This window comes from Nicotiana sylvestris, chromosome 8, assembly GCF_000393655.2.
Source record: "Nicotiana sylvestris chromosome 8, ASM39365v2, whole genome shotgun sequence".
In the NCBI taxonomy this organism is placed as follows: Eukaryota; Viridiplantae; Streptophyta; class Magnoliopsida; order Solanales; family Solanaceae; genus Nicotiana; species Nicotiana sylvestris.
Window position 1 is genome coordinate 16506173 of NC_091064.1, and position 10602 is coordinate 16516774.

Here is a 10602-nt window from a genome sequence, read left to right on the forward strand (position 1 = left end):
AATGGAATAGTCTTGTACTTTCATCTTTCTCAAAAACTCTTCTGCCTCTTCTTCGGTCACAGCTTTCTTCACCAGTACTAGGTTATCTTTGGAGGTTTTAGCTTTTCTTAACTCCTCGGGGGCAAAGCATCTCCCCGAGCGAGTTAATCCATGGGTCTCATGGACTTCTTCTTTAACTTCTTTTCCTTTGTAAGTCACTGTCACCCATTCATAATTCCACGGGATAGCCTTGTTGTTGACTATCGGTAACTGAGTTACAGGCTTGATGATGACAGGGTCCATACGGGCACCCTCCACAACTATGATGGGCTTGTTGGCCAACCCTGGCACAACCACTTTGGACTCATCTCTCTTTGCTGCAGCATCATTTGGGGATCCTCTCTTGACTACCACAGATGGCTCACCACTTGTCATGTTCAACCTTTCCACTGATCCTTCAACTATTGGTTTATTGATTGTCTTGGCCTCATTGGACCGAATCATCATAACAGATTGCGAGGGATTCTTGGGCTCCTCTCCCTTGTGGACTATCTCAATCATGTTTATCTCTTCATGAGTCGACAATGGGTTCTGGTTAATGTTGGGTTCCTCCGGAGCTTGGACTTCGATCCGATTGGTGTCAGTGAGCTCCTGGATAACATTTTTTAAGTGCCAGCATTTCTCCGTTTCATGCCCTGGGGTGCCAGAACAATATGCACAATTTACAGAGTAATCAAGATTCTTCGGAGGAGGGTTTGGCAATTTTGATTCAATGGGCCTCAGCATATCCAATTGTCTCAATCTATGGAATAAACTAGTATAGGATTCCCCCAACGGGGTGAAGGTTTTCTTCCGTTGTGACCTCTCATTTTTAAATGCTTGATTGGGCTGAAAACCTGGGCTAGCAAGGCTTCGGTAGGCTCGTGGCGGTGGGTAAGTATTTTGTGGAGCTGGGTAGGTGTTTCGTGGTGCTGGTGCTCGCCATTGTGTATAAGGAGGAGGTTGGATATATGATTGGGCGTGGTGAACAAAAATCTGGGGATCTTGTGGTGAGTAGTAATGTTGTGGCGGGTTATATGGGGTTTGGGTGTAGGTTTGGTAGTGGGGTCGAGACTGAGTATAATGGTGTGATGGGCCCCTATGCCTAAACCATGACAATCTCGAGGTTGTATTGGAAATGACAAGAGAATGCTTGTGCCAAATGATCCCACGTGTACCATCTGTCGTGATCCTGACGAGTGTACCATTACAATGCAAAACCACTCAGACTCTGGCTAAAGTATGCCATCAATAACTTATCCTTCCCACCAGCTCTTCTCATTTTACTACAGAATCCTCTTAAATGCGCCACTGGGTCTCCGTGCCCATCGTACAAATCAAACTTTGGAATCTTAAATCCCAACGGCAACTGGACATTAGGAAATAGACACATATCTTTGTAAGCCACGCTCACCTGGCCTCCCAATCTTTGCATGTTCCTGAATGACTGTTCAGGCTTTTAACCTTCCTGATCATTTCCTCATGTTCTGGATTTTTAGGCGGTCTCTTAATCTCAATAGGGAAGTCGAAACGAGGGGTGCATGAGTAAGGTTCTGGGGCCTTGAAAGTAGGCTCCGGAGGATAGTATTGGTTATCTTGGGCCTGGAATAGAGGCTCACTGGAGGATCGGTGGAGTGTATTGGGTGGGGGTGCCACAAAAATAGGGATGGCTGGTGGAGGAGGGTATGGGACTGGTTTAGGTGGTGGAGCTTGTGGTGTTTGGGAAGTGGTGCCTTGGTAGTGATGGTAAATGGGAAAGCCTGTAGATGAATCAACAGTAGGACATTCCTGGGATTGAGCCAATGGCGGGACGAAAGCAGGGTTAGCGGGGTAGGATGGTGGTGGATGCCCTTTTGCCCATGCTTGGTACATTTCTGTCATCTGTTGTTTCAACTTGTACAACTCTTCTTTCATACAAACATCATACTCTTCCTCTTTTGACGGATCAATGATACTTGCGTCTAGTTCTTGGTTAGCCATGATCAATTTGTCTTTGGACCTGGTGTTGTATGGATGAGTTGCCAGAATGATAAATAAACTAACACCTGCCTGAGTTCTGGACAACAACAAACTTTGTTAATGATGAGAGCTTAATAGATAGGCAACTGCACGTTGGGGATGTAATGCACCTAAGCAGTTAACCATTTCTATTATGTATTTGATCGGTTGCTTGCGTCATTTCGGCATTTCCTAAGCTTCACTCCACATTTTCCTCTCTCTCTTTTTCATGGTTGTGATCGAATCATATGGGAATTGCCTACGTATCATGACGCCGCATGAATCAGATCTTTGAGTAGTTCTGGGGATAAAATGTAAAAATAAATAATAGAACATTTTGGGATTTTCAATTTCTTCATGAAAAAAATAAAATGTTTTGATTACAAAGACTCATCTTTCAAAACTTCAACCATAAAAACCAACAGACTCGAAAAAGGAGACTGACAGACTCCAACAGAAAAGAAAACACAAACTCGAGCAAAAATCATGAATACATCAATGCCTCAAATGCTCCTGGGGCCCGTGGGACATCATTCGGTCTCGCCACAGGCCTATATACAAGATCCCCTTGCAACCACTCCAAATCACTCATTATCTGGCGGATGAACGCCATCATTGCAGCGAAGAAAGTGGTACGAGTCATGTCCTCGCACGCTTGGCATTTCACGACAATGTAATCAGCAATGGCTCGCATCCTCTCTCGGATTCTACCCTTTTCCTGAAGTAAACGCCATATCTGCTGTTTCCGGGCTTCCAACACTTGAGTGTCGTGATGGCTTTGATTTTGCAACTGTTGTATTTCTTCCTCCATCTGAGCCATCAAATCATAACACTGTTCCCTGTCACCTTTAAAGTCCTTGGCCTGTTTGGCCGCCTCATTCTCAAGGGTAGTTACTTTCCTTTTTAGATTGGTGATTGTCCTTTCATGATTCCTTTTCATTTGTTGCACAAACCATGCCCGCCCTTCTGCATTTTTTGTCAATTGAGCCCGGACTTCCGCTAGACTAGCCTCAGACTTTTCTAGGTCATCTTGATACTCAAGGTTTTTCTTTCTCAAACCGCTTATAAGCCTTTCATCTGCTCGACTTCTTTCCGGGTTTCTAGCAACTATCTCATTTTCTGGATTTGAGCTTTGTGGGCTTCATTTTCTTGAGTTAACTTTTCCTTTTCACCTTCATCTGCAGCTGCCTGTATGCTGTTGCCAAACTTGAGGTCCTGATTTATCCTTCCAGCTTACTTATTTTAGCCCTATAGCTTTCTTCTTTTGCTAACCAGCCCCACTGCTCTTGCGAGTCGTTAGTGAATTATTGAACATGAGCTCTCTTAGAAAGTCTCTCAGGAATCTGAAACCTTTTGCCGAACCAAATAACGTACTTGGGGTCTACCTCACCTCTAGCTAAATCCCGGACCATGGTCTTAGGTTCAAGAAATCTGCATTGATTCCACACCTGGCGAACTCTTCCTTCCGGAAATGCGGCCTTTGGGACCAATTCTATGACATGTCTACTCAAATCCTCGTCGTGGGGAATGGTTTGAAATCTGCCTAGCTGGCGCAACACCCTGTGAGGAGCATACGACTAGATGCTCCGGATGCCTATAAGAAGAAGATAACACACTTCAGCTGACATGTATACTGCTTCGGTGACAAGAAACCATCCGAATGCCCACTCAATTTTATCGATAGTCAAAGAACTCGAGAGTGTAAACCAAACCTCAGTACCTTCGGGGAAGGCAATACCCACCATTAGGTTTTCGAATTCTTTTATGCATTTCAAACCGGTCATACCGTGGTTCATATATACAACCCGGTGGCAGAGATGCTCCTGTATCCACAATTGTAGTAGTAAGTTGCAGCCTTGGAAGAACTTTCCCCCTTCCTAACAAATGGTCGAAGCTCGGTTAATCTCAGATAAAATCAGGGGAACTAAGGTACCATTAGCTCTCTTGATTGCAACATCAACCATTCCCACGAGGCCCAACTCTATGTTGCCGTCATCTCGTGGACAAATTACAGTACCCAGGAATGTTACTATAAAAACTAAAACTCGTCTTGCCTCCCACTTATCTTTATTTCCGGCATGAGTCAAACTAGTGTTCGGTGCTTCAAAGCCTTGGGGGTTACCATAACGATGATACAAGAATTGGAAAGTGCAATACCCTTCAGACAAATTCCCATCCTGAACATCCCGGCTAACACTCAATATGTCGAGAAATTTGTATGGAGATACCGGTCTTGGTGATACAGGGTAAAGACTTATAAGGTTTCCACTGAGGCCGGCATAACTCGCAATTTCCTCTAGCGTGGGTGTGAGCTCGAAGTCAGAAAAACGGAACACATTACGAGTCGGATCCCAAAACGGTATCAGGGCTTCGATCACGTCCAATCTTGGCTTGATGTTCAAAAATCCGGTAAGGCCACCCAAAACTTTGACCACAGTTTCTCTATTGTCTTTCCCTAAATCGTTCCACCATATGTGGAGCTGTAAGGGGATCTCTTTAAGAGCTGAAAAGGGTTCATTTTCATTTGTGCTCATCCTGTACATTTATTAGGGTGATTTTATTTAGGAGAAAAATTAAGACTCATTTTGACTCAAAAAGTTATCACCATTTTTCAAAATTTTCATAAAAATATCTGGCTTTGCCAATACGGCCTTTCAGCACTTCGAGGAAGAAGATTTTAAGGTTGTATTCGCTAACTGGTAAAAAACCTTGGAAAAATGACCAAAGGTGGTTGTTCTTACAAAAACGACCTTCCGACGCCCTTTTGGGGACATTCGGCTATTTTTAGACAAGAATGACATCACCCTACTTATTTACAATAAAAATAAAAATTTTGTTCTTTTTGGGCTATTTTTGCAAAAAAGGAAGTTGGACCCGATGGGGGTTGCCTACGTATCCCACATCCGGTTAGAATCAAACTGGCGTAGTTCGGGCAGATTTGACGAAAAACTAAAAACCAACTATATTTTATTTTTATTTATTTATTTTAAAAAAAACAGAAAATATTTTTTTAGAATTTTGGCAGAGTTTCAGTATATTTTTGGATACTGATTTTCAAAAACAAGTAATTATCTCTCTTAGCCCTCACACTGACTTTTCTTTTCCAACTCTCCTCTAATTATCCATAAGCCGGTCAACATGCAAATCCGAAGCAAATAAATGCACAAGTAGCAAGTAAGATGCATCAGGATGGTCTTTTCATTTTGGGTACACCTGTCCTAGACAGACCCAACCCCTGTGTTGAGTCTCTAAAGTCAAATGCACATGATACAAACAAACGTTCCTACTAGGGATCCGGCATGAGGCTTTATTATACTAGGTTTAAAACTTGGGTTTATTGTTCTAGACCTGGCTTACCCGAGCGGACAACTCGAGCCGAGGGAGGGCAGCATACCGGGAATACAGAAGCTTCACCGGCTTTGCAACTTGTCCGAACCTCGTTCTAAAATAGGATAAGACTCTAGACAGAAGAGAAGTCACACGAAGTGCAGCCTTCTCCGCGATTTAGAAGACTCAGGGAGAAGAAGGGTTTCATAGCAGTTTATATACAATTCACAGAATATCAAAGCGGTAAACGCAACATTTATCACATTAGGCCCAAACATGTAACAAAATCAGATAATAAATAAAGCCAACTATAACAATTCATCTAAGCTTGAATTCTGAACCCTGAACCAGAGATTCTGGGTTCGATCCCTAGTAGAGTCGCCAGAGTTGTCACACCTCCCTTTTCCTACACCCCGAGAAGGGTATAAGAGAGTTTTCCCAATTTAAGTGACAATCAAAACGGGATTTATTTATTTAAAGAATTCAGAGTCCCCACTTAGGATAATTTATGGTGCCCGAAGTCACCGGTTCAAATCCCGAATCGAGGAAAAGATTGACTCTGTATTACAGTCCGCGAACACAGTAATCTGGGTAAGGAATTCTGTTAACCCGGGAGAAGGTGTTAGGCATTCCCGAGTTCCATGGTTCTAGCATGGTCGCTCAACTGTTATTATTAGCCTATTTATCTGATTTTAAAACACTTTTGAACCTATATGCATTTTAACTTTAAACCGCTTTTAATTATTTTAAGGAAGATTTCAACGTCGTCTAAAACATATCTTTGGATCGGCCATATGAAATTCACTCTCAATCCAAAACACATTTTATTCAACATTGTTAGGATTTGGATTTGGGTCACATGAAATGGACACCCGAGTTTAGGAAGGTAAATTATTAAGATAACGCGCCTAAAGCAACTACGCGTTTGCAACTTTGTGAGGGCCATGGGAAATTCGCTAAATGGCGCGCCTCGATTTCTAAAAAAAGCAAACAAATTAATTAAACGAGGGCCGTGCATTTAAGATTTTGTTTGGCACGGCTCACCTCAGTTTTCAATTCTAAAGGGAATTCAAAGCTAAATCCTTGAGGGCCATAAATTATACAATTTGGCTAGTATGACACACCTCAAACTAATCTGAAAAGTTATACTTACTGAGGCCTAATGGCGATTTGGTTCACAAATAGCTTGGATTTAAAGCTTCAAATGATGGACAACGGAATATAAAGCAGGCCTATGGTAATGTGGACAAAGTGCTAGGCCAATAATTGGCCCAATATATTATCAGGGGACAACGTTGGGATTGCATGGGCTTCAGAAACCGAACCCAACAGGCGCCCAAACCCAAAACACCCCAAAATACATATTTGAAATCAATTATGAAACAACCAACTGTCAATACATGGTTTCATGCAGATATGCTTTCGACAAACTGGACCTTATTTTGAACACTTGAAAGGTCATTAGGTCTCAATTGGGGCCCCAAACGAGAAATGAAGAGGTTCACATTACTTTCACAAGCCTTTCTTGTTTCAAACCACAACATGGAATACCACAAAGGAACATATTTCTGCGCATTCAACCATTACACAATATTCAAACCAAAATCAATTAACAACAAATCCACCATGGCTGTTATGATGCTAATCATATAGAGATTTATGAGTGCAATTGACTATGCAACACTATATGAGTTCCATTGCTCTTTTCACCTTGATTTAGCTTTGTATCCAATCACAAATCTAACTACCCTTAGCCACCCAATAGAAATAGGCCTCGAGCCAAACTAAAGTGAAACAAATCATGTGAAGGAAATAGTAGCTAATCAGTAGAGGAGTAACCTTAAAATCCAAAATAGCTCAAATCCAAACTTCAAAGAGACGACAACAACTACTTCTATTACAATTTTCATGAAACTGATACACTAATGAATACTTGCCAAAGTGAATATAGTCTATCCACCCAGCTTTAATGCACAACAATAGAGTTACGAATTACTAATACCACATCAACAACAGACCTACTATTGGGCTTAGTATTTGCTGATTTGGCCCATTAGTGGCCAAATCCACAAACTGCAGCTAGCACTCAACAATAACAGCCTTCAATAATCCTCAAATAAGCATGACTTTGAGCAGAATCACTGACTCTACAGGAACAACATCATACAAGGCCTAACAGAGCTAATTATGAATCACATTTTGGCACATAAAGCTGGTGAATCAAATAATGACAAACCTAGGACATTATATCTCTATTAATGAACAAGAAATCATCCAAACACGTGTGAAACCACTGAACTAAATTGAAGGTCCAAAATTATGAATACCAACATCATATCACATCTACTAACAGCTATAACATACTTAATTAAGGCTGATTTAGACAATGTAATCACATTAAATTAAAAGACAAATCAGAGTAGCGTTATGGATTCAACAAAATAAACTAATTTCTCTGCTTCAAATTCTTCATTTCATTTCATATCCAACTTCACAATCGATAGGGCCTAAGATGTGTACCTGAAAATTGAAATATAAACAAAAGGGTGAGGGATCGGCCAAGCAGCAACAACCAAGTTCCCAGATTCACACAACCAAATAGTGAAATTGACTCAGAAGGACCAATAGAACAGTAAACCAAACAGCAAATTTCAAACCAAGCCTTTGAAAACCAAACTCAACCCAGTTCAAGCCTCAGGTGAGTCGAAATTTGTTTCAGAAATTGAAAACTTCAAAATCACAGAAGAGAGTTCAATGAAATAGTGATTATTGTTGAAATTTTTCAGCCGTTTTGTTTTCTTTGGATTTTTTATCTCTTAGAGTCTCTTTGTTTCTTTTTCTCTTGATATGTTTTTTTCTGTTCTCTATTCTTCTTAGTTTAAATAGGCAGTAGAAAATGCCTCTTTGATTCATAAATGCCCCTTCAATAATTTTTTATTTGATTCTACCCAATTCAAGTTCTTTTCTTTATTCAGTAGTGCATTCTTAATCCTACCATTATAGAAACTTCCTAATTAGTTGGGAAAACACTCCAATCTAAACAATTTCTAGACTACCCTTAAACCCCATGTTATTTAATACCCCCTAAAGTTCTGAATACTTACAAACATACAAACAGAAAAAATGAGCTAATACCTTCAGATAGATTGAAAACAAATGAACTTCGAAATTAAGAATGCATCTAACAACTAGTGAATCATATTAATTCATGAAGAATTAGTCTGCTGTAAGAACTCTAAATGGAACTTTCAGAAATGCTAGAAAACTAATAACTTCCAGAACATACTCGAATAAACCTCGACCAATTCAATTGAACCTTGAATTAAACCTAGACCCTTCTCATATGGATATAAATTCAGAAAATGCTATTGAAACAAGAATTAATGCAGATGAGGAACTACCAGACTTGTGAACGGAAGAACTACTTAGAAGAATACTGAAGAAAGAAAACAAGAAGGAAAGAAGAAGAGTAAAAGGTGAAACAAATTTATAAATGAACAGAAAACAATAAAAGGAACTCACCGGCTAAACTTGAAATTACCCTTGATACTCTGACTCACCCGAAACTGTTGCTAATCATTTGTTCTTTGTCAAGAACAAATGAACAACATCGGTTTTGTAGTGAATCGACCTTCTAATCATGAAAAACTAGAGGCTTGGATCGATGCATGTCATCAGGTTCAACGGAAATTGATTTTGAACTTTTAGGGTTCGAACTTAGATTTAAAATTCAACGAGTTCCGGTCAGATTCGAAGGAAACCAATGATGGATTTGGTATGAGGGAGTTATGGGGGTTATGTGATGTTAATTTGGGTTCGATTGGGTAAGCTAGGGTTCAGGGATTTTGGGACCGGACTGCTTCGATTGAAGATTCGAGAAGTCCTAGGGTGATTCGAGGGAAACTAGCTACAGATTGGGGAAGAGGGGACGAATAGGGTCTTGGGATGTTATTTTCAGGTGGGTAGGGGTGGTGTAAGGCTGCGCCGCCACTGGAAACGATGGAGGTTTCAGGGGCGGCGTCTCTAGGGTTTGGGTGTTTAGAGACGAGGAAGAAGATTGAAGAGGGGGGGGGGGGTTCTGAAGTGTTTTGGATATATTAAAATGAGGTGATTAATTCGAGCCGTTGGATGATTGAAATCCAACGACTGTGATTAAACCCCAATGAAACGAGGTCGTTTGGCTTCAGGCGAGGCTGGACCGAGTATGGGGAAGACGGGTCTGGGCCGGTTTGGGCGGATAATGGGGTGGATTTTGCTTTGGGCTAAACCAAATTGGCCCAAATCAGCCCTTCTTCTAATTCTTTTCTTTTTCTTTTCAATTTCAATTTTCCTTTTCTTTTCAAATTAGTTTAAATCCTAAATTAACTAAATTAATTTCCCAAATTAAAGTAATCACTGATCATAATATTTACAACAATTAATTAATTCCTAAATTAAAAGAAACTACAAAAATTTAAAATTAAAAAGTTAAAAATGCAAAGTGAATCATTTTTGCGATTTTCATTTTGTAAAACAACTAATTAACCTAAAAAAATGTAAAAGATAAATTCTAAATGCAAATGCAATGTATTTTGTATTTTTTTTCATGATTTAAATAAACTAAACATGCACAGACAAATGTAAGCAATCAAGAAAATTCTACAATAATTCTTATTAATAAAAAAAATATAATTTTGAGAATCCTGTAGGAGTAATTCATGTGAGGCAAAAATCACGTGCTCACAAACGTGAGACCCCGTGATGTTGAATAACTGAATTGGTTAATTATTTAAATTTTGTATTTGTATTTATTTTCCTTTTTATTTTTTTGAATCTCCAAATTTATTGGAGTTTTGTCCTAAAACATGACACATATCGATATTTTGTTTTGACACATGACATAATATCATGAATTTGCTTCTCCTTATTAAAATAGATGACCGAGTATATTTGACCCTAAGCCTATAGTTCGGGTAGTTCTGGCCCTTTTCCGAAATATCAAAGACAATTACTATAACGTCTGTTAACGAGAATAGAAACAAAAAGAAAGTTGTGTCCCCTTTCTTCTGATTCACTGCCGCGCGCCCTACTTCACATTAGCCTCCCCCCCAAAGCACTTGTTCGTCTCCTCTCTCTCTGCAGTAAGCTTCCCCTTATATCTCTCCTTGTACTTGATTTTTGTTCATGTTTTGTATTGAGTTTTTCTCCTATTTTAGGAATATGATATAAATTTTCCCTAAGATATCCTAAGAAATTCATCTTTGATAATCATTAGTTTAT